This window comes from Cryptomeria japonica, chromosome 3 (assembly GCF_030272615.1).
Source record: "Cryptomeria japonica chromosome 3, Sugi_1.0, whole genome shotgun sequence".
Classification (NCBI taxonomy): Eukaryota; Viridiplantae; Streptophyta; class Pinopsida; order Cupressales; family Cupressaceae; genus Cryptomeria; species Cryptomeria japonica.
The window spans coordinates 641,492,866-641,518,375 of record NC_081407.1 but is presented as its reverse complement, the minus strand read 5'-3'; positions in this window follow the sequence as shown (position 1 = coordinate 641,518,375).

The following is a 25,510-nucleotide window of genomic DNA, read 5'->3' as shown; positions in this document are numbered from 1 at the left end:
AATTGGAAACAACTTCAAAGCACTCATTACACCCGATGGCATGTAAATGGAATTGAAGAACATTCCACTACTGAAAATAATGAAGACCCTCACTTGCAAGATATTCCACAATCTAATGATCAAGAACTTTACGAGTGGGAGTTCCTGTCACAAATGGGAGCTTCAAACAACTTTAATGTTGCTACTCTTCAAATGCTTGGTAGATGTGATTATTACCTCCACTTTAATTGGAGTGAATCCGTACCTAATGAATTCCTGCATAGAATAGCCCCTCAATTCGTTTCAATGGAAAAAAGCCAATCAGTTGGCACCCTTGGCAACATTCACTCAAGTACCCCTATTACTTTTGAGCTTGCAACAAATAAAAAAATTGCACTTGATATTATAACCTCCCACACAACACAAAATATGAATACCTCACCATTACGATTAATTATTCAAGGCACAACAGGTACTGGGAAATCGTTTCTTATCGACTATGTATGGAAAAAGTTAAATTTCCATTTAGATCCAAAGCAATACCCATTGCTTGTTCTTGCACCAACAGGTGTATCTGCATATAACATTCAAGCTACAATAATCCATGTTGCCCTCCACATACCTATTCAAGAATACCGTCCTTTAACAGGACATTCCTTATTAATGTTTCAAGAGAAATGCAAATATTTACGGTACATTTTGATTGATGAAATGAGCTTCCTTGGCTCACAATTACTCATCAAGCTTGATAACAGATTGCGACAAGCATTTCCCACCATACAACACGAACCATTTGCAGGCCTCTCAGTTGTGTTGGTTGGTGATCTTGCATAACTAACCCCAGTTATGGACAAACCATTGTTTGCATCCCACTCAACAACACTCTCTTTATGGCACTCCTTAATTGATGTTGTCACCTTAGATGTTTCTTTCTGCCAACAAGGTACGTCACCATCACAGATGTAGTTCTGTGACCTTTTTCTAAATGTACGCAACACAAAACCATTGCAAACAGACTGGGAAAGTTTGTATATGCGCTCAACCCATGGTTTGACACTTGATCAAAACAACCACTTCGACCAAAAAAAAACATTTGTTTGCAACCAATGCAGCTTCAAACTCATACAATATTAAAATGTTAAATCAATTGCACTCACCCATTGCACGTGCAACATCAATCATTGCACATCACAAAGAAAAGAAAACTCACCAAGATGAGCAACTCTCATTTGAAATTCTTCTTTCTATAGACCAACAAGTCATGTTCATTGCAAATTTATGGATAGAAGTTGGTCTTGTGAATGGTTCTTTGGGACAAATCAAAATGATTGTCTACGATGCAGGTTCTAAACCACCAGATTTGCCTAAATATGTTGTTGTCCTCTTCCAACATTACACTGGACCACCATGGGATGTTGCAAATCCAAAACATGTTCCCATTCCACCAATTACTAGAGGAAACCGCACACAGATTCCACTAACGATGGCATGGGGATTACTATTCACAAATCACAGGGTCTGACACTAGACTTTGCTACAATTGACATTGGTTAAATAGAGAAACAAGGTCTTATGTTTACAACACTGTCTCGAGTAAAATCAATTGAACACCTTAGAATTCACCCACCTTTCACTTACCAGAGGTACTGAAAATTGCAAGGTGGTCCATCAACCATTTCAAGAAAGAATGAAGAAGCTTGTTTGTTGAAGCTTTCTCAGATCACAAAAGCAAATTACTTACAAAAAATTCCAACACAGGTACTTTAACCACAACTTCTATACCCTTTTGCATACTGTATATCTTCTTTCATGCATTGCCACACATTATAACTCTTGAATCTTGCAGGGTCAACAAGAAATGTAAAAGGTTGCATCGCAGCAAGAACTTGCCTTTCTCATTGTTGTTTGCATTCCAAAAAATACAGGTTCGCACATCACATCCACTAACACTTCACATTGTTCTCCTTGCTTCTATTTAACCTCCTTCTAATGGTTACTCCATACAATTATAGTATCTCATATCTTACTAAAACTTCTCTCGTGTTCTCCTACTTGCAGACCATCAAAGAAGACATCATTCTAAACCACACATGCTACAAGGGTATCTCAATCTCTTTGACCTTTGCGTTCAATGATGCTAACTTCTGTTTGTACTGTCCATCTTGTTTGCAAATTTCACAACCACCAGAAAGTTTTACGAAACATATCGTCCACCATGCTTTCAACAATTGTAAGTACCTTCCTTTCCTATTCTTTTCAATCTCCAAGTTTTATCACTTTCAATTATTTAATGCACCTACAATGTTCTAATAAATTGTTATTTCTCGCAGGTACGGAATGGCAACTTAAAATCAGTCTACAAAACCAAGCAAAGGCATGCAGTACAATACAACATCAACAACTACTCAATGCTTTGATTCAACTTTGCAACCAACCTTTTACATAACATCAATTTTGTATTTCACAAATATATACATCAAATGGCTGTATAACATGCTAGCAATGCCAGCATGGGGGTTGGAGGGTGGCTAACTTATATTTTCTGGGACCAACACATTAAATTGGTTGGGTTTTATATAGTCTAAAATACAAAACATTTGTAATAACTACTTTATTTTTCTCTTTCATACTATACATCATGCTGCCTTCAACAGCATGGGGGTTGGTGGGTGGTTAACTTCAGATTTTGGGAACAACTGAAAAACATTGGTTGGGTTATGTACAGTTATATATTTACATATATATAAAGTGCACTTTTCTGTTCCTTTCATTCCTTGCATGTTTTCCTTTAATTGCTTTCTTTCTCTATGATGCTTCTATAAAGCCACCACACTTTTCTATTCCTTTAATTCATTGCATCTTTTACTTTAATTTCTTTCTTTCTCTATGATGCTTTTAGAAACCCACCTATCGACCTCTTGTTGCAGGCACTCCCCTTGCAACTGCTAGTTTATTTATTTGAGGCATGAAATAGTGGATTGCAAAGTTCTTTGTAACTACTTTTATGTTATCATTTTACTATTAGAGGGTCAAAATGATTGTATTGGTTTATACGCTTTTGAGATCAATACAAGCTTGAGCCTTTTTTGGTGGTAGACTTGTTTCCTACAAAACTTTCTCTAGATAATTATGGTGCTATAGTTATATTTGTTATCAAAGACATTGAATTTCGATAGCCCATATTGAATTATTGTGTTGTTTTTGGATTACACTATGTGAGATTTTTTTTGCATAAAAAAAAAAACATATCACACTATGTAATCCAAAAATAACACAATAATTATATTTGTTATGTTTTCTTCTCCATTGGGTCATTAATTTGATTGACGTGATCACATGTTTTATCAATTTTTTATTTTAATGATAATTTTTTTATTGTATTAGTTACCCTATTAATCAATAGCTTATTTGGAAGATAATTTATTCCCATATAGGTAGGTTGTTGGGAAGTCAATTCTTACAAAAAGGTGAATGACAATATCACTATAATCAATGTAATGAACAATACTCACACAATATAATTTTTGTGTTCCTCTAACCATTTATAAATATAGTTTTCTATATATTCTAATTTATAAAAGTGATACATTCACAATCAAAATCATGAAAAGTTGGTGACGTATAGTAATATTGAGTGAAATGATTCATAATCTTAATAAAAACACCATTAAAAAAAAAACGTATAGGGGAAGCATACTAGTAGCCGTTAGAGCTAACTTTGTACATCCATAGATTCTAAACGGTATATCGGATTTTGATGATTGTTTTTTTTTATTGTCTCTGCATGTAACTTAATTGTTTATAGCTATTGTTTTGGCTTTTGGGTAGTAGCGATGCACTATGTGGGATCCATTATGCGCCCAAGGGTAAAAAAGTACACATTCAAAGTGTCACCCAATATGCTTAAAGATGTACCAAAAAATGTACACTTAAAATCGCTAATACTTATGCAAAAATCCTCAGTAGTCTTGTGCTATGGGTACTAATAAAGGTGCACAAATTGGTCAATTATGATCCAAAAAAGCTAAAAAATGAACGGCAATTGGTACATGTGAAAATTATTAATGGACTTTTAGTTATTTGTTTTTTAATAATTGAAAAGTTGGATGTAGAAAGAATAAATGATTATTAGAACATGAATGCTAGCTGGTACTCTTCCCATATTATTATCTAAAATTTCAAAAATTAAATTACTAAAAAAGTAACACTAATTTTGTATTTTTATTTTCTACTTACTAGGTAATAAATAAAAAGAGTTGCTTTTTGAAAGCGAGAAGAAATCTATTTTTCCTTTAAATGTTTGACATTGACGTGTCAAAAAAGGTGGACCCACTTGAATATTGTTGCTTAAGTTGTTGGGGGAGAGGGACGTACAAGAATACCACTTTAAAATATTCTTTCTTTTGTTTGTTACCTCATTAAAAACAATCATTATCAAATAACTTATCATTGAAACTTTCAATTATTCTTTTTATTGCAGCATTTACTCTTTCCAAATGGATAAAACGGCTGACTTAAAATTATTATCCTCACTGATGAATCTTTTAAGAAACATTGGAAATAGGATGCCTTACATTTGCTGGGGATTCATAGAGTGCTGAAATTTAACAAGAAACTACATTTTTTCTTTGGGGTGTGATCATTAAGAATTATTATTTATTTATTTATTTAGTGAATATTAATAGAATAGCTGGGCAGGATAGGATATAATTGTGAAAGAGAAATTTACTTTCAAATTTCATAAGTTCATTTTTTTTAATAAAATTTCACGAGTTTTTTTTGTTTTTGAAGAGACAAAGGTTATGTTAAGGTCTTTCTAATATAGAAAAAGGTGTAATTTCAATAGTATTTGACATTTCAATATTGATTTATGGGATTAAACATAGGTTATGTTAAAGTTCTAATAATGTATAAAGCATTCAATTTCAAGAGTACTAGACACTTTAATATTGATATGGGTTTTAATATTGGTCGTGTTTATCAGTTGACTATGAATCTAACAGTATAAACACAATTACCAATACCACAAGAGACAAACATATAGTATATTGTGGTCTATAGGTCCATCTGAATCAATTTGATTGATAGAATCTAAGGATGAAACTAAAGGTTGGAGGACCCAATAGAAAGATAGTGAATAATTACCTTCTATAATTAACTATTCATTCAAAGTTTGGGTAAAATGCTTGATTAGCATTTTTATAGGAAAAGATGGGTCTTATATTTTATTTTAGTTCAATGTTTTTGTTTTGTAGTGTACTTCAATATGCTCACTTTTGGTTTTCCCTTCCTTGATATCTTTGATTAGTAGTACATTAAATTGTTTCGGGTAAGCTTTAATAGGCTTAGTGCTATCTAAATCCTCTAACTAGGTGATCCATTAGCTTGGATTTCAAATAGTCTATCGAGGTTACTCCTAACAGGGTATTGCTTCTAACAGGGCATTATAATCAATCCCTTAACTAGGTGGTCCCTAACATGATTTTTTCCTAACAAGACATTTTGTAAAGCTTTAACAGGCTTGGCTCCTAACAGGGCGAACTTCAGAAAAGTTCACAATACTTGTGGGTATTCATCCCCACCATGGTTTTTTCCATTTGGGTTTCTATGTCAAAAATCATTGTGTCAAGTGGTGAATGGTTTTTGTGATTATGTTTTTTATGGTTAATTTGCTTAGCTGTTAAATCCACTTAGTTATGATAAGATGACTGACAAAAAATCTAAAATGTGCTTTTACTAGTGCTAGTAAAGTATTTTGATGTTTTGGTTAAATGGTTTAGGAGTTTCAGATCTGTTATAGTATTATTTTGATATACTAGTCAATTGATAAAACTGTTAGTGCTATTGTAGTTTGTGACTTAGTGTTTGAACCAGTCAGTTCAGTGATTGACTTGTGAGATTGTTTTTGAGTTTGGTGAAAGTTTAATTAGTTTTGTATCTACTGATTCACCCCCCCTTCTCAGTAGTTGTCTGGATCCTTATTGATTCATCATATCATCAATTGGTATCAGAGCATTTTAGGTCCTCTAGTGTCTAAGCCTAACAACTTGAGGTAAAGATCTAGAAGAACATGATGAAGAAAGAAGGTTCGAATTTTAATAGGGAAAACTACAGAATATGAAGTGGTAGGATGAAAATCTATATCAAGAGTCTAGGAAGTCAATACTAGGAACATGTTACACAATATTCTACACCTAGTAGAACTCTGTCTGATGATCAAAAGAAAGAACAACAAGAGAATAATCAAGCATTAGAGACCATTATCAGTTCTTTGTTTGATTCAGAGTATGTTGATGTCAATGGTCTGGATATTTCTTATGATGTGTGGAAGAAACTTGAGGAGATCTATAGCGGTGATCAGCATGTGAAGATTGCCAAAGAAGAGAGTTTGAGAGGCAAATTTGATGACATGCGGATGGCTGAAGGTGAGAATATTCGATAGTATGGTCAGAGGATCAAGGAGATAGTCGGTGAGATCAAGAGTGATGGTGATAAAGTGGAGGATTCCACAATGGTTAATAAGGTGTTGAGAACCCTTCTACTAGTTTGCACTATCCGAGTTGCAGCCATTCAGGAGCTAAAGTCTATTGACAAAAAAAAGGTATCTCTTGACTCCATCGTTGGTAAACTTACTGCATTTGAATTAAATGGTTATGATGGTAGTTCTTAGAAATCTGAATCTGCATTTAGAGCTTCAGTCTCTAGTCCACCTGTGAAGAAAAGAAGAGATGTTAGTCACAATTATGAGTCTAGATCTAGCAAAGAAGTTGATGATGAAGACAATCTGATTGAGTTTGAAGCATTGTTGCCCAAGCGGTTACCCAGAGGTACTGGTAAGTATAGAGGTAAATTACCTTTGAAGCGTTTTACATGTAACAAGATTGGATATTTGCAACTAACTGTCCTAATGGTGACAATGAGCATAAATGTGAGAAGTACAAGAAGTACAAAGGAAAAGGCAAAAGAGATTGCCTCATTGCAGTTGATGGTGGTATTACTAATGAGGAATCTAAGGAAGATGCTAATGAAGACATTGTCTTTGTTGCCAATAAAGAGGAGACATCTAATTAGAAGGAATTAGTTTCTCGCATGGATAGTTTTGATGATTGGATCATAGTAATGATTGTTCACACCATATGACCGTGATTGGAGTAAATTTCTTACTTTGAAGGAATTTGATGGAGGAGTTGTGAGATTTGGAAATGACTCACCCTACATGATAAAAAGAAAGGGAACCATTTCTCTTTATGGAAAGAGAAGTGTAGATGATGTCTGCTGGGTTGAAGGATTAAAGCATAATCATTTGAGTGTAGCTCAACTCAATGACAAGGTTATTCATTGGAATTTAAGAATGGAATGTGCAAAATCTATGGGAGAAAAGGTGAACTGATTGCAACTAGCAAGTAGACAAAAGGTAACCTATTTCACCTAAATCCTAAAGTCAACAACTGTTTAATTGCTAAAGTAGATGATAGTTGGCTTTGGCATCAGAGATTTCGTCATATAAATTTTGATAACATTGTTAAAGTCAGTAAGTCCAAGTGAGTAAGAGGTTTTCCTCAGTTGGACAAACTGGTGAATGCTTTGTGTAAGGAATGTCAGTTACGGAAGATGACATCCTCAACTTTTAAGAGAAAATCTTTCTCCGCAGAACATTTGTTAGATTTGGTTCATACAAACCTCTGTGGACCAATAAGGACTAAAAGTATTCAAGGTGAGAGATATTTTATGATTTTCACTAATGATTTCTGAAGAATGATGTGGGTCACATTCTTGAAGGACAAAACAAAGCCTTTAGTAATTTTAAGGCATTCAAGGCCTTAGTTGAAAAGGAAAGTGGTAAGAAGATAAAGTGTCTAAGGACTGACCAAGGAGGTGAATTTACTTCTGAGGAATTCACTACATATTGTGAAGCCAATAGAATTAAAAGGCCGCTTTCTATACTGAGGACACCACAATAGAATGGTATAGCAGAGAGGAACAACCGGTCAGCTGTTGAAGCTACTAGAACAATGCTAGTACAAGATGTAGCAAAAAAATTCTGGAGAGAAGTTGTCAGCAAAATTGTCTACACCATTAACCAGATATTGGTAAAGAGAGGTAAGGATAAAAATCTTTATGAATACTGGTATGGTAAATCACCTAATGTTAGTTATTTAAAGATTTTTGGTAGTAAATGTTTTATCAAGAGAGGTGACTATATTGGTAAGTTTGATGCTAAGAGTGATGAAGGCATATTTCTTGGTTACTCCACCAAGAGTAAATCCTAAAAATGTTACAACAATCAGACAAAGAGAATCATTGAAAGTGTTGATGTCCGAGTGGATGAGTGTCCTGAAGTTACAAGAGAAAAGAGTGAGGAGAAGAAGGAAGATGAACCTTACATTCTGATTTTGGAACCAAAACCTGTGAAGCCATAAGTTGATGAAGTGAATGTTGTAGTACCAGTTCAACCGGAATAAGTAGATTTTGAAGAAAAAGATGATCATAGTGAGGAAGAAGAGCCTGAAGATAATGATCATGTTATTCCAAGGTATGTGAGACTCAATCATAATATTGACCAGATTATTGGAGCTAAAGATGCTGGAGTGTTAACCAGAAGAAGAATTAGAGAGAATTCTTGCATGATATCCATTATTGAGGCTATAATGCTAAGGAAGCCTTTGGAGATGCTCACTGGGTCAAAGCTATGGAAGAGTAGCTTGACCAGATTGAGAAGAACAATACATGGACCCTAGTACCCAAACTGGTGAATAAAAATGTGATAGGTACTAAATGGGTATGCGGGAATAAATTGAATGAAGATGGAGTAGTACTCAGAAACAAAGCTAGATTGGTATGAAAAGGTTATGCACAGGAAGACGGAGAAGACTATGGCGAGACATTTGCACCAGTTACTAGATTGAAGGGTGTTAGGACTCTACTTGCATCTGCATAATATAGGGGATTCAAAGTATATCAGATGGATGTGAAGTCAATATTTCTAAATGGAACACTAGAAGAGGAAGTATATATTGAACAACCAGATGGTTATACTTTGATAGATGCAAAGGATATGGTGTGTATACTGCACAAGGCACTATATGGTTTGAAGCAAGCACCAAGAGCATGGTATGAAAGACTACATTCACATCTGATGAAGATAGGTTTCCAGAGACCTAGTGAAGACAACAATATATATCTCAAGACTGAAGGAGATAAGATACTGGTTAGTGAAGTGTTTGTAGATGATATCATTTTTGGAGGCAATGATGACATCAGTGATGACTTTGCAAATGAGATGAAAAGTGAATTTGAAATGTCTCTGGTAGGAGAGATAAAATTCTTCATAGGTCTACAAATTCGGCAGATGAAGAGTGGTATCTTTATCACATAGTCCAAATATGTGAAAGAGGTATTAAAGACATTTGGAATGGGAGATTGTAAACCAGTTGGGACACCAATGGTTATAGGTTGTAAATTGTCTAAGGAGGATGATGATGCATCTGTTGATGAAAAGGAGTACAGATCAATGATAGGGAAATTGTGTTATGTTGTTCATAGTAGATCGGATATTGCTCATGCAGTTGGATTAGTTGTCAGATTTAAAAAGAACCCAAAGGAGACACACATGATTGCAACTAAAAGGATATTTAGATATTTGAAAGGTACTATTGATTATGGATTATGGTATCCATATGCAGGTAACTTTGATTTGAAGGTTTATATAGATGCAGTTTGGGTAGGAAATGTTGATGATAGGAAGAGCACAACCGGTGGTTCATTCTTTCTTGGAGGAAGACTTGTATCTTGGAGCAACAAGAAGCATAGTTGTATATCATAGTCCACTGTTGAAGCTGAATATGTTGTAGTGTATATGAATTGTACCCAAGAAATCTGTATAAAACACATTCTGGAAGGATTCAAGTTGAAGATCACTAAAGTGGTAAAGACTTTATGCGATAACACCAATGTTGCATGCTAGAACCAAGTATATCAAGCTGAAATATCATTTCTTAAGGGTTAAAGTACAGAGTAAAGATGTATTATTGAAGCATGTATCTAATAAGGAGCAGCTAGCAGATGTCTTTACTAAACCTCTGCCTAAGACTAATTTTGAGTATCTTAGAGGTCAGCTAGGGGCTGTGCCCCTACATGAGGTCAATTGAGAAGATGTGGAAGACATCAATCTCAAAGTAAATTGAAGAATTTTGAAGTAGGATTGGTGTAGAGTGGAGCTACACCATAGGAGGAGCATCAAGTTGCAGATCATTGATGTAAAATAGTGAAGTATGACATTACATGTTTTACTTTCACTTTGGCATTGTTGTCAAAGGGGGAGAAGAACTGTATGATTGATAGAGAGAAGAAATATACCTAGTTACTAGTTGAAGACATGGAGACTCAGTTGAAGGAAAGTACATGGTAAAATGTAAACTAGGATTCCTATACCTGTGTATGTGCATTATTCTCAATCATCACAATCAAGGGTATTGATATTTGTATTGCCATCAATGCCAAAAAGAGAGATTATTGGTATTTGATTGAAGATTGCATTGATGAACTTTTGTGTTGTCATTGATGTCAATTGTAACTAGAAATGATGTTTTTATGCAACTGGTAGTTGAGCAAGTGAAGGAAACCCATATTACTCTAGAAGTAGTGAGAGCAACCGGTAACCCTACCCGTTGATAGGCCAAACCCTAACCGGTGGATCTTGGTGAATTAGTTGTATTGATTTATGGTCAAATGGTGATCGATAATGATTATGCCATGTATACATGTTGTATGTGATAAGTTTCAAGTGGTTTTTCGCATGTAGAGATAACAGTTTTATCTGGGGAATGAGGGAATACATTGCATGAAGAGGAAACCACGTGACGAGTTACAGGATTCGATGAAGCAGTGATCAAGGAGCGATTGAGGTTGTCTTGTACAATGTGCAATGATTGCTATGTAATCTAACGGTCATACTTGAATTGATTTGTTTGTAATGTCTATGAGATCTTAGGTTTGTGATGTGTTATTGACCTATTGTTTTTCTTATAAGGTCGATGAGTTATTTTTTTGTAGTGTTGGCAATTTTGGTTAAGTGTTAGTGTGATTGATTGCTAAACCAGAAGGTGTATATGCAGTATGTGAGAAATTAGATAGGACCATGAAAAGGATCTGGTCAAGCAAAGTGGTGCTATTTACCAGATCAATAAACCTCTGTTGTTCTTTAACAATTACAACAGTTAAATCCCTTAACTGGGTAAGATTTAACAGGCTTAGTGCTATCTAAATCCTCTAACCAAGTGACCCATTAGCTTGGATTTGAAATCCTCTATCAAGATTACTCCTAACAGCGTATTGCTTCTAACAAGGCATTATAGTCAATCCCTTAACCGAGTGGTCCCTAATAGGATCTATTGCTAACATGACATTTTGTAAAGCTTTAACAGGCTTGGCTCCTAACAGGGTGAACTTCAGAATACTTGTGGGTATTAATCCCTATTGTGGTTTTTCCCATTTGGGTTTCCACATCAAAAAGCATTGTGTCAATTGGTGAATGGTTTTTGTGGTTATGTTTGCTATGGTTAATTTTCTTAACTATTAAATCCACGTATTTATGATAAGATGATCGACAAAAATGTGAAATGTGCTTTTACTATTGCTAGTAAAGTATTTTGATATTTTGGTTAAATGGTTTGGGAGTTTCAGACCTTTTATACTATTATTTTGATATGCCAGTCAACCGATAAAACTGTTAGTGCTATTCCAGTTTGTGACTCACTATTTGAACCAATCACTTCAGTAATTGACTTGTGAGATTGTTTTTGAGTTTGGTGAAAGATTAATTAGTTTTCTATCTACTGATTCACCCCCCTCCCCTCCTAGTAGTTGTCTAAATCCTTATTGATTCATCATATCATTAGATCCTAATAAGTCATTAAGCTCTTAACTAGATTGCACATCCAAATCCCTTAATTGGGTGACTCCTAACAGGGCATACTTCAAAAGAGTACAAATCTTTGTGGGTACTAACTCCCACTATGTTTTTTTCCCTATATGGGTTTCCACGCCAAAAATATGGTGTTCATGTGTGGAATGATTATCATGTGATGTTATTGATTATCTTTAGTTTATTCATTATTTCTGAATTCACCGGTTATAGCAGTTTATCAGAGATTACCGATACTGTTTGATGAATTGGCATATGCAGTAAATGAAGTTAGATTTCTTGTAAGTTTGATTTGGGTTTAAAGTTTTAAATTGGTATTAATACTGGTTTTAAATTGGTATTAATAAATAAATGGAGTTGCTTTTTGAAAGCTAGAAGAAATCTATTTTTCCTTTAAATGTTTGACATTTACGTGTCAAAAAAGGTAGACCCACTTGAATTTGATAGCTTAGCAAATTATTGCAATGAACGAATATTGTTGCTTAAGTTGTTGTGGGAGAGAGATGTACAAGAATACCACTTTAAAATATTCCATCTTTTGTTTGTTACCTCATTAAAAACAATCATTATCAAATAACTTATCATTGAAACTTTCAATTATTCTTTTTATTGCAGCATTTACTCTTTCCAAATGGAGAAAATGGCTGAATTAAAATTATTATTCTCACTGATAAATCTTTTAAGAAACATTGGAAATAGGATGACTTAAATTTGTTGGGCATTCATAGAGTGCTGAAATTTAATGAGAAACTCCATTTTTTCTTCGGGGGTTATCATTAAGAATTATTATTTATTTATTTATTTAGTGAATATTTAAAGAATAGTTGGATAGGATAGGATATAATTGTGAAAGCCAATTTTACATTCAAATTTCATAAGTTCATTTAAAAAAAAAAAAATTTCATGATTTTTTTTGTTTTTGAAGAGACAAGGTTATGTTAAGGTCTTTATAATATAGAAAAAGGTATAATTTCAATAGTATTTGACATAAGTTTCTTGATGTTTATGGATTAGATTATGTGCATTTTTTTTTGTCATCAACGTTTCGAATCACACTCTATGATTCATTATCATGATGAGAAGAGTAACAAGGAGATGAAACACAAAATCTGATGGCTTTAATAGCATTTGACATTTCAATATTGATCTATGGGATTAAACATAGGTTATGTTAAAGTTCTAATAAGGTATAAAGCATTCAATTTCAAGAGTACTAAACATTTTAATATTGATATGGGTTTTAATATTGGTCGTGTTTATTAGTTGACTATGAATCTAACAGTATAAACACAACTACCAATACCACAAGAGACAAACATACAGTATATTGTGGTCAATAGGTCCATTTGAATCAATTTGACTGATAGAATCTAAGGATGAAAATAAAGGTTGGAGGACCCAATAGAAAGATAGTGAATAATTACCTTCTATAATTAGCTATTAATTCAAAGTTTGGGTAAAATGCTTGATTAGCATTTTTATAGGAAAAGATGGGTCTTATATTTTAGTTCAATGTTTTTGTTTTGTAGTATACTTCAATATGCTCACTTTTGGTTTTCCCTTCCTTGATATCCTTGATTAGTAGTACATTAAATTGTTTCGGGTAAGCTTTAATAGGCTTAGTGCTATCTAAATCATCTAACTAGGTGATCCATTAGCTTGGATTTAAAATCCTCTATCGAGGTTACTCCTAACAGGGTATTGCTTCTAACAAGGCATTATAGTCGATCCCTTAACTAGGTGGTCCCTAACATGATTTGTTCCTAACAAGACATTTGTAAAGCTTTAACAGGCTTGGCTCCTAATAGGGCGAACTTTAGAAAATTTCACAATACTTGTGGGTATTCATCCCCATTGTGGTTTTTTCCATTTGGGTTTCTATGTCAAAAATCATTGTGTCAAGTGGTGAATGATTTTTGTGGTTATGTTTTCTATGGTTAATTTGCTTAGCTATTAAATCCACTTAGTTATGATAAGATGACTGACAAAAAATCTGAAATGTGCTTTTACTAGTGCTATTAAAGTATTTTGATGTTTTGGTTAAATGGTTTGGGAGTTTCAGATCTGTTATAGTATTATTTTGATATACCAGTCAACTGATAAAACTGTTAGTGCTATTGCAGTTTGTGACTCAGTGTTTGAACTAGTTAGTTCAGTGATTGACTTGTGAGACTGTTTTTGAGTTTGGTGAAAGTTTAATTAGTTTTGTATCTATTGATTCACCCCCCCTTCTCAGTAGTTGTCTGGATCCTTATTGATTCATCATATCATCAATTGGTATCAGAGCATTTCAGGTCCTCTAGTGTTTAAGCCTAACAACTTGAGGTAAAGATCTAGAAGAACATGATGAAGAAAGAAGGTCTGAATTTTAATAGGGAAAACTATAGAATATAAAGTGGTAGGATGAAAATCTATATCAAGAGTCTAGGAAGTCAATACTGGGAACATGTTACACAATATTCTACACCTAGTAGAACTCTGTTTGATGATCAAAAGAAAGAACAACAAGAGAATAATCAAGCATTAGAGACCATTATCAGTTCTTTGTCTGATTTAGAGTATGTTGATGTCCATGGTCTGGATACTGCTTATGGTGTGTGGAAGAAACTTGTGGAGATCTATAGTGGTGATGAGCATGTGAAGATTGCCAAAGAAGAGAGTTTGAGAGGTAAATTTGATGACATGGGGATGGCTGAAGGGGAGAATATTCGATAGTATGGTCAGAGGATCAAGGAGATAGTCGGTGAGATCAAGAGTGATGGTGATAAAGTGGAGGATGCCACAATGGTTAATAAGGTGTTGAGAACCCTTCTACTGGTCTATACTATTCGAGTTGCAGCCATTCAAGAGCTAAAGTCTATTGACAAAACAAAGGTAACTCTTGACTCCATCATTGGTAAACTTATTGCATTTTAATTAAATGGTTATGATGGTAGTGCTCAGAAATCCGAATCTACACTTAGAGCTTCAATCTCTAATCCACCTGTGAGGAAAAGTAGAGATGTTAGTCACAGTTATGAGTCTAGATTGAGCAAAGAAGTTGTTGATGAAGATAGTCTGATCGAGCTTGAAGCATTGTTGGCCAAGCAATTACCCAGAGGTACCGGTAAGTATAGAGGTAAATTACCTTTGAAGTGTTTTACATGTAACAATATTAGACATATTGTAGCTAACTATCCTAATGGTGATAATGAGCATAAACATGAGAAGTACAAGAAGTACAAAGGAAAAGGCAAAAGAGATTGCCTCATTGCAGTTGATGGTGGTATTTGTTAAGGAATTAGATCAGAGGTAGAGAAAATAACAAACTTTCTATATTTTAACAGGGATAGACTTTAATTGAAATTACTGCAACGAATAATGTTCTTCTTTATTTATATCTAAATATAAATTTGTAATATTAAATCTCTGTTAATATCGACAGTTTCTGGGTTGTTTGATTTCCACAGTAATTGATCAACATCCCATACTGTCGATATCCTTGAATATGTATATTGAGATGAAGAGCCATGCCCACGTAGGGGCATGACTTATACGTGGATTTATGCCACGTAGAGTCATGACCCTATGGGGACATAACTCTCCGTCTCCCTTCCAATGCATCGGTTGACTAACTAATGCAACCCAATAGTTATCGGGATTATGTCGACCATGTTATATTGACATCTATGTTTTATTCAATCCGATGGAAGCTATTCACTTAACACTCCCTCTTAGAAAAAGAGGATTGAATTTCATAATTGAGTTTTAAGGACCAACCTTTTAGATACATAGATTTAATTGACATGATCATTCATTTAGAATATTTACTAGTGAAATAATTTATATCTCAAAGAGATATAGATCATCTGATATCCAACACTCTAGGACAACAACTGTTTGAAGTGTTATCAGATCACTACCTTGACAATTATAACATGTTATTATCATAGGTGAAACAATTTTAGTATCATTATATCTAACACATTCTGGGATAGCAAATTAATGTAGTCAATCATGATATAGTTGTTATCATAATTTCTGACATATTTCGGAACAACATTTAATGATAACAACTCAGTAACTCATCATAGGGAATTTAGTATCAAGATTTTCGGCACATTCTAGGACATCTACTTAATGTAGTCAATCTTGATAACAGATCAGGCTATTGTTAAAATCGTCACCTTACAATAGCGATCTTACACTCACATGAAAGATCGTCACCTTTCATGACACAACACATACATGCAATATTGCATCCAAGATATTCATGAATATATAAACAACATTAATATTAGAAATTTCCATTATAATGTAGTCATACCAAATTTACCTCTAAGGTATTCCACTTTCAAATTTGCAAGAGGTTTGGTGAATATGTTGACACTTTTCTCTTTAGTGCTGATGTAGGTCAATTTGATGACATCTCTGTCTACCATATCTCTTATTTAATGGTATGGGATTTCTATATGCTTGGATCGATTGTGAAAAATTGGATTTACAGAAAGTTTGATGCAACTTTACTTATCAGAGTGAATCACAGTGGGTTTTAGGGGTTTCCCAAATAGTCCAACTAGTAATTTCCTTAACCATACCACCTCATGTGCTCCCATGGAGGCAACTATATATTCGGCTTCGGTGGAACTATGAGCAACTGCTGACTATTTTCTGCTAAACCAGGATATCATAGGTGATCCAAGACTAAAGCAACACCCTGTTGTACTTTTATGATCAATAGAACTTTCTACCGAGTCGGAATTAGAATAACCTTGGAGTTGTAGCTCAACATTTTTATACTTCAGGCCAAGTCCAATAGTGCCACACAAGTATCTAAGAATATGTTTAGCAACCATTAGGTGAATTTTCTTAGGTTCGCACATGAATTGACTCAACACATTGGTAGCGTAACAAATATCAGGGTGAGTATTTACCTAGTACATAAGAGATCCAATAATTTTCCTATAGTGTGTAGGATCCGTAGGTTCTGAGTCTAGTGCTTCACTTTTGAGCTTATGAAGATTTGTTTCCATTGGGATGGATAGAGGCTTACAATCTATCATACCAAATCTGGTCTGGATATAAGTGGTGTATTTTCCTTGATTTAGGAAAATGTAGTTCTCTTTTTGCCATACTTCTAGTCCCAAAAAATAGTGTAGTAGACCTAGATCCTTCATATCAAATTCAGCCACAAGATCTTGTTTGCATTTTCCAATGAGGCGATCTTCTCCTGTTATCAATAAGTCATCAACATAAAGAACAAGTATTAACATGTCACCATTTGATCTTTTGAAGTATATGTTGGAGTCTGCTTCATTTTTTGAATATCCTAGTTTGGATAGATTATCTATCCTTTCGTACCATGCCTTGGGAGCTTGGTTAAGGCCATAGAGAGCCTTTTTTAGTCTACACACATAGAGATTTCTATCATGTGTAGCAAAGCCTTCAGATTGTTCTATATGAAATTATTCCTCAAGATTTCCATTCAAAAAAGTGGTCTTCACGTCCATTTGGTGTATCTTACACCCTTTGGAAGCTGCAATGGCAATGATGGTTCTTACAGAAGTATATTGAGAACTGGAGCAAAAGTCTCTTCGTAATCAATTCTAGCCTTTTGAGAGAATCCCCTGGTAATGAATCTGGCTTTGTGTTTTTCAATACTACCATCTAGCAGATATTTGAATAACCACCTTGATGAGACAATTGATTTGTCTCTTGGTCTAGGTACAATGTCCCAGACATCATTTTTTAAGATTGGTATTCCTCAATCATTGCATCTTTCCAAGATTGACGGGTTAAGGCTTCTTCAACATTTGATGGTTCATATTTTGTGAGTTCAGTCATGAGTGCAACATAGCATGATTGACTTCTTGTTTTCTTATTCTCTTTGAAGATTTCATCAGGTTCCACATTATTTTCTTCAATCATCTTCCTTGCCCATAGTGGTCTTTTCTTGTTGTTAGGATTTTCAGCATTCTCAAATTAGGTGATTGAAGTTCACGGTTTTCTATGCTATTCTCCCTCTAATTTTCAATTGTAGAATTTTCATCTGATTCTGTGATTCGATCATCTTCTGCACTTAGAGATAATTTATAAGCAAAATCTTCTTCAAATTTGACATCTTCGTTTATTTCAATAGATCTTCATCCCGGAATATAAACTATGTATCCTTTGGTGGTTTCACTATAGCCAACAAATATGCCTTTCTTCCCGAAGGGTTCTAGTTTGGTTCTCTTTTCTTTAGAAATGTGAATATACATGTGACAACCTAAGCTTCTTAGATGGCTTAAATCAAGTTTATTTCCTGTAAAGGCTTCTTCAGGTGTTATATTCTCTAGGATTGAATGAGGGCATCTGTTTTGAATATATACAATAGTATTTGAGGCTTCAGCCAAAAATGAGATATGCAGATTTTGATCATGCATCATTGCTTTAGCGGATTCGATGATGAATCTATTTTTTCTTTTTGTCACTCCATTCTATTGAGGATTATAAGGTACAATACACTCCCTCTTAATCCCAACAGAAATGCAGAATTCTTTAAAAATTTTAGAGATGTATTCACCCCCATTATCTGATCTTATAGTCTTTATTTTCTTTCCAGTTTGATTTTCCACCAAGTCTTTAAATTATTTAAATTTTTATAACACTTCATTTGATTCCTTGAGTTTTATGAAATAGATCTAAGTTTTTCTAGAGTAGTCATCAATGAATATCACGTAATACAAGAAACCTCCTAGTGATGGTAATGACATTGGACCACACAAATCAGTGTGGACAAGTTCGAGTACAAATTTTGACTTGTGCTCACTTGAGGGAAATGACCCTTTTGAGTTCTTCCCTAGAGCACATCCTTTACAAGTTCCAACATGATCAGATTTTAGATTTGGTAATCCTGTAGTAATCTTTCCTATAGAAGGAGGGCACTAAATCGAAGATGTCCTAATCTTCTATGCCAAATTTCATTAGAGTTTGATACTTCAACATTTAGTGCTTGTTTTTGAATATTACATAATTTGTATAAACTACCATCTCTAGATCCTATAGTAATAGCATTCTTTATGTTATAATTTTTAGGCTAGAGTAGGACTTTATCTTCATGAAGGTAACACGATATCCTTGATCAGCTAGTCCTGAAATGGAGACCAAATTCCTTTTGATACCTATTACAAAAAGAACATCTTTCAATTGTAGGGTAATTCCTGTTCTTAATTGAATTGAGCAGGTCCCAATTCCTTTCACTGGATAGGTAGAATTGTCTCCTATTGTAACTTCTTCAGTTGAGTGGCCTTCAAAGGTTTCTTATTGATCTCTGAATCTGGTTATGTGTCGAGAGGCTCCACTGTCGATTATCCACATATGTTTGTTTGAGTTTATTTCACTTGATAAGGCTGGGAAAAATAGAGGATTCTCTACTTCCTTGACTTCAACTATGGTTGCTTGAGATTTATTTCTTTCTAGACAAAATCTGTGAGTGTGTCCAAATTTATCACACTTGTAGCATTGAATCTTGGAGAAGTCTCTGCTTTTGTGGTTATTTCCTCTCTTCTGTTTGAAATTCCTTTTCTTCCCTTTGTTGCTTGTGTTAGCATGTAGTGCTTGAATTTCTCCCTCTTTATTTGGACCCAATCCTCTTGTGATTAGTCGATATTCTTCTTGAGTTGATCAAATTTTGGTAGTGTCGAACAAGCACTAATGCCTTGAATAAAGGATTCCCGATTGGATGGTAATCCCTTAAGTGCTATTAGAGATAGCTCCAAGTCATCTACATTATTTCCAATAGTTGGTAATTGGTCTTTTAACTCTGAAATCCTTATGAAATAGGATGTAATTGATTCTCCTTTGTTCATGTAGATATGCATTAATTGTTGTTTTCAGGTGAGCAACCTGCTTGCATTATTCATTTCATATGAGTTTGAAATGGTCTTGAACATGTCATAATATATAGTAAGTTTTGAGATGGTGGGAAGAATGTGATCTTTAATAACATCAATTATGATTTTCTTAGCCTTGTTGTTGTGTCTTTTCTAGGATGTTTTCTCTGGCTCGTCTTCAGGCATCTTAGTGTCTTTTTCTATGTATGCATCTAATTTGAGTTCTTGAAGAATTGTTGTTATTCAAATTATCCAAGAGACAAAGTTGGATGTGCCTTCAAGTCTATCCTCCACTCTAACATTGTTCACCATGATTGCTTTCCTTTGATTTTGAATGCAAGTTTGAAAACAATTATCTTTATTTATTTATTTTTATTTCTCTACCAACTTGGCTCTGATACCATGTTAAGGAATTAGATTAGAGGTAGAGAAAATAACAAACCTACTATATTTTAATAGGGATAGAATTTAATTGAAATTACTTCAATGAATAATGTTCTTCTTTATTTATATCTAAATATAAATCTGTAATATTAAATCTCTGTTAATATCGACAGTTTCTGGGCTATTTGATTTCCACGTTAATTGATCAATATCCCATACTGTTGATATCCTTGAATATGTATATTGAGACGAAGAGCCATGCCCAAGTAGGGGCATGACTTCTACATGTCTTTATGCTGTGTAGAGTCATGACCCTATGGGGACATGACTCTCTATCTCCCTTCCAATGCATTGGTTGACTAACTAATGCAACCTGATAGTTATCAGGATTATGTTTGCCATGTTATATTGACATTTATGTTTTATTAAATATATACATTATTATATATGTCAATGTATATATATATATATATATATATATATATGTATGTATGTATTGATTTTATTCAGTCTGATGGAAGCTATTCACTTAACAATATTACTAATGAGGAATCTGAGGAAGATGCTAATGAAGTCATTGTCTTTGTTTCCATTAAAGAGGAGACATCTAATAAGAAGGCATTAGTTTCTCACATGGATAGTTCTGATGATTGGATCATAGATAATGGTTGTTCATACAATATGACCGATGATCGGAGTAAATTTCTTACTTTGAAGGAATTTGATGGAGGAGTTGTGAGATTTGGAAATGACTCACCCTACATGATAAAAGGAAAGGAAACCATTTCTCTTAATGGAAAGAGCAGTATAGATGATGTCTATTGGGTTGAAGGATTAAAGAACAATCTTTTGAGTGTAGCTCAACTCAATGATAGAGGTTATCCATTGGGATTTAAGAATGGAATGTGCAAAATCTATGGGAGAAAAGGTGAACTGATTGCAACTAGCAAGCATACAAAAGGTAATCTATTTCACCTAAATCATAAAGTCAACAACTGTTTAATTGCTAAAGTAGATGATAGTTGGCTTTGGCATCAGAGATTTTGTCATATAAATTTTGATAACATTGTCAAAGTCAGTAAGAGGTTTGCCTCAGTCGGACAAATTGGTGAATGCTCTATGTAAGGAATGTCAGTTATGGAAGATGATATCCTCAACTTTTAAGAGAAAATCCTTCTTAGCAGAACATTTGTTAGATTTGGTTCATACAGACCTCTGTGGACCAATAAGGACTAAAAGTATTCAAGGTGACAGATATTTTATGATCTTCACTAATGATTTCTCAAGAATGATGTGGGTCACATTCTTGAAGGACAAAACAAAAGCCTTTAGTAATTTTAAGGCATTCAAGGCCTTCGTTGAAAAGGAAAGTGGTAAGAAGATGAAGTGTTTGAGGACCAACCAAGGAGGTGAATTTACTTCTAAGGAATTCACTAGATATTGTGAAGATAATGAAATTAAGAGGCAACTTTCTGTACCTAGGACACCACAACAGAATGGTATTGCAGAGAGGAACAACCAGTCAGTTGTTGAAGCTGCTAGAATGATGCTAATACAAGATGTAGCAAAAAATTTCTAGAGAGAAGTTGTTAGCACAATTGTCTACACCATGAACCGGATATTGGTAAAGAGAGGTAAAGATAAAATTCCTTATGAATACTGATATGGTAAATCACCTAATGTCAGTTATTTTAAGATTTTTGGCAGTAAATATTTTATCAAGAGAGGTGACTATATTGGTAAGTTTGATGCTAAGAGTGATGAAGGCATATTTCTTGGTTACTCCACCAAGAGTAAATCCTACAAATGTTACAACAATCAGACAAAGAGAATCATTGAAAGTGCTGATGTCCAAGTGGATGAGTGTCTTGAAGTTATAGGAGAAACCAGTGAGGAGAAGGAGGAAGATGAACCTTAACCAGAACCAGTGAAGCCAAAAGTTGATGAAGTGAATGTTGTAGTACTAGTTCAACCGGAATAAGCAGGTTTTGAAGAAGAAGAAGATGATAGTGAGGAAGAAGAACTTGAAGATAATGATCATGTTATTCCAAGGTATGTGAGACTCAATCATAATCTTGACCATATTATTGGAGTTAAAGATGCTGGAGTGTTAACCAGAAGAAGAGTTAGAGAGAATTCTTGCACGATCTCCACTATTGAGCCTATAACTTCTAAGGAAGCCTTTGGAGATGATCACTGGGTCAAACCTATGGAAGAGGAGATTGACCAAATTGAGAGGAGAAATACATGAACCCTAGTACCCAAACTGGTGAATAAAAATGTGATAGGTGTCTACCCCAACTATAATGACAATAATAATACCTGTAATTGAAATCTCAATCCGAAGTTTGGACATTCATATGGTAGAGTTTACTATTCTCATGGCTGGTGTTCATTTAGTTGTCAATCTAGGAATGTAAAACTTGAAATGGGTCTGCAATATATATGCACTAAGCTCCTTAAATGATTATTCTTAATTACTGCAGGAAAGGTAGGAATGGAAATCATAAAAAGCTAAATGAAAGCTTTACAAAACTCTGCTGAAAAGATCTAATGAAAATAACAGGTTTCACATCGTTATGCCTTGGCTGTAGGAACAGTCAAAGGATCTATTTCCAGTGGCTGCAGGAACAATCTAGTCATGAACTTCTACTGCAACTAAGTAAAAACTAACTTCAATAATCATAAACATAGGATCACTCACCAAAGAACTATTAGTAGATCAGAATAACATATTTTTATTCATTTTTCCTGAAAGATGATTACATATTCTAAAAGAGAATAAATCTAGAATGCATGACAAAAACTTTGCTCAATCCCTTTCCATTCCATCTCACTCAGAAAAGAAGGAAGAGCTTATTATAAAGAAAAGACAAACTACAATGGACAACTCCAGTTACGCCCAGAAGAGTAGGCAGATAGCTATCAGATGAAGGGGATAATAGAGAACTTGGCTGCAAGAACTGTGGATCTGAAACCGAACCATAGTCTTTGCATGCCAAAGAGATATTTTGCAAATTAAACATGCACCGGAGTTAAACTCCCATGGTGAAGTACAACTACTCCAATTATGCCATAGATTGTGCTTTCTTGAATCTCCTTCAGTTTGACCTCCAGCTATCTAAACGCGATTCTCCAGTCCTTAGGCACGAAAGAAAATTCTCCACCGTAACATCAATTATTATTTGCACTAAAACAGAAACAATATACAAGGACATGCATATGTATCTTACTTAACTAATACATTCATTAACTCATATATGAAATCATCCTAAATAATCCACATATCATAGGGACAAACCATTTGGCTACAGGAATTAACAGACAAGGTTCAAACATGATTTCTTAAGTTCAGTTTTAAAACATGGATTACATATAGTCAATTCACAATATTTTACTATCATAATGCAACCCAAAAGATACCAAAAACCTAAGAGTCCTGATAAAAAAAAATTTCAATACACTGACTTATCATGCCCCCCAACTTTAAGGGTTTGCTGCTCCTGCAGCAAAAGGAAAATTTCTGATTTTTGCTGAAACTCTAAAATCACCAACAGTGTCCTGTCCGGTTACCTTGGAAGGCAAATTCCAATAAAATCCCTTCATCTTCTCCAACCTGGACCATCTAGCTATTTCTTCCACATCTACATCATAATTCTGTTATGTTGGTTGGCATGCCAAAAGTGGCCACATATGGATAGGAGGCTGAAAGATTAATGGCAACCAATTATTGGATTTCTCCCTGCCTAGCTGTATGTACTTGGAGGCTCTCTGTATAGCTGCATGAAAATTCTATAATGAGTAGGGTTCTCCCAGTTTTAAATGATTTGGTAGATGATTCCAGCATTGAGTTAGTCCTTCTAGTGCTGTTGTCCTGTGGGTACGAATCAATTGCTCATATGCTTGATATACTTCCTCTCTCATTGGAAGTACTATCTTACTAACATCATCTCTTATTAGCAACTTTTTCCAACCATAATACAGAACCCTGGGTGCTTCTGATTCCCTCCTCAATGGCAATGGACAGTCAAGTTCCAATTTTTGAAACTCCCTGGCTTGTGGTCCTATAATCATTTCATTTTGTATCCAAGACATTAAAGCTCTGAGATGGATATCCCCAATGTACAACAAAGGATTCCATTCTTTGTCTTGGTGTACAACATAATTATATAAATATAATTCACATAACAGATTCCTTACAGAATGTGGGGAGGTTTGATAAGCATGATAGAATTCCTCAGGTGTTTCCAAGGATGGATTAAGATCCCTTACAATGCGGTTTAATATGAAATTCAAATATCGTTCTTTCAAGTGCACTGCATAAATTCTTGGGGGAGCCCTATACTGCATTATCTCAGGAACCATACCATAAATCTCTTCTACCTTAGTCTAACATTCTTTAATTCTATTATCTTTTCTCTCAATCTCTTTTTGCTGCTTATTAATTATCCCTTGCAACCTATCCTTCTCTATTTCCCATTGCCTAAAGAATGTTAAAGCAATTGATAAACTAGTTAGGGATGAAGGAGTTCTTATGGGTCCTACCTTAGACCGTGGGATTTCTTCAATAACTTCCTCATTCTAGATTGGCATATCTCCCACATTTTCTTCAGGTTGTTGTGGAACATCATCAATAATCTCTTCACATTGCAATGCCACTGAAACCAGATTTGCAAGCTTATCCATTTCAATTTCTTCCTGAATTTCTTCTTGGAATTCTTCTCCTATAGGATTTTCTTGCATTTCCTCTTCTACAAGATTTTCTTGCATTTCCTCTTCTACAGGGTTTTCTTGAATTTCCTCTTATGCAGGATTTTCTTGAATTTCCTCTTCTATAGGGTTTTCTTGAATTTCCTTCTCTACAACATCTTCTTCTTCTGAAGTTTCTACTGCAATCACCTCTACTGGATTACTCACTAGTTGAGTCTTTTGTGTCCTCCTCATTCTCCTCACATACACTTTTGAAATAGACATAGGTGTTTTTTTTTTTGTTCGACGCCTCTTGGTTGCAAGAGGGATATGCGTTTCCTGCGGCCGGATAACAAATTCTTCATCTGACTCCTCCTTTTCCAATTCTTTTCCTTCCCTTTGCAAAACAGGTGAACCTCCTTGAAGAGAGGTAGAGGGTTGTCCTTCGATTGACTCTACTTCAAAATTTTCTTCTGAAATAATTGCAACTCCTTCAGCAACCAGCAAACCCTCATCTTCACCAGAAAGACCTTTTGGAACTATCTCTTCTTGAACCGACAGATTATTTTCAATAGGGGCTTCATCTACCCTAAATTGTAGAATATCTTCAAACACACCCCATTCCATCTGTGAAACATCTCTCAAGGACCGTTGTACCAACAACTTCACCTATCCATGATGG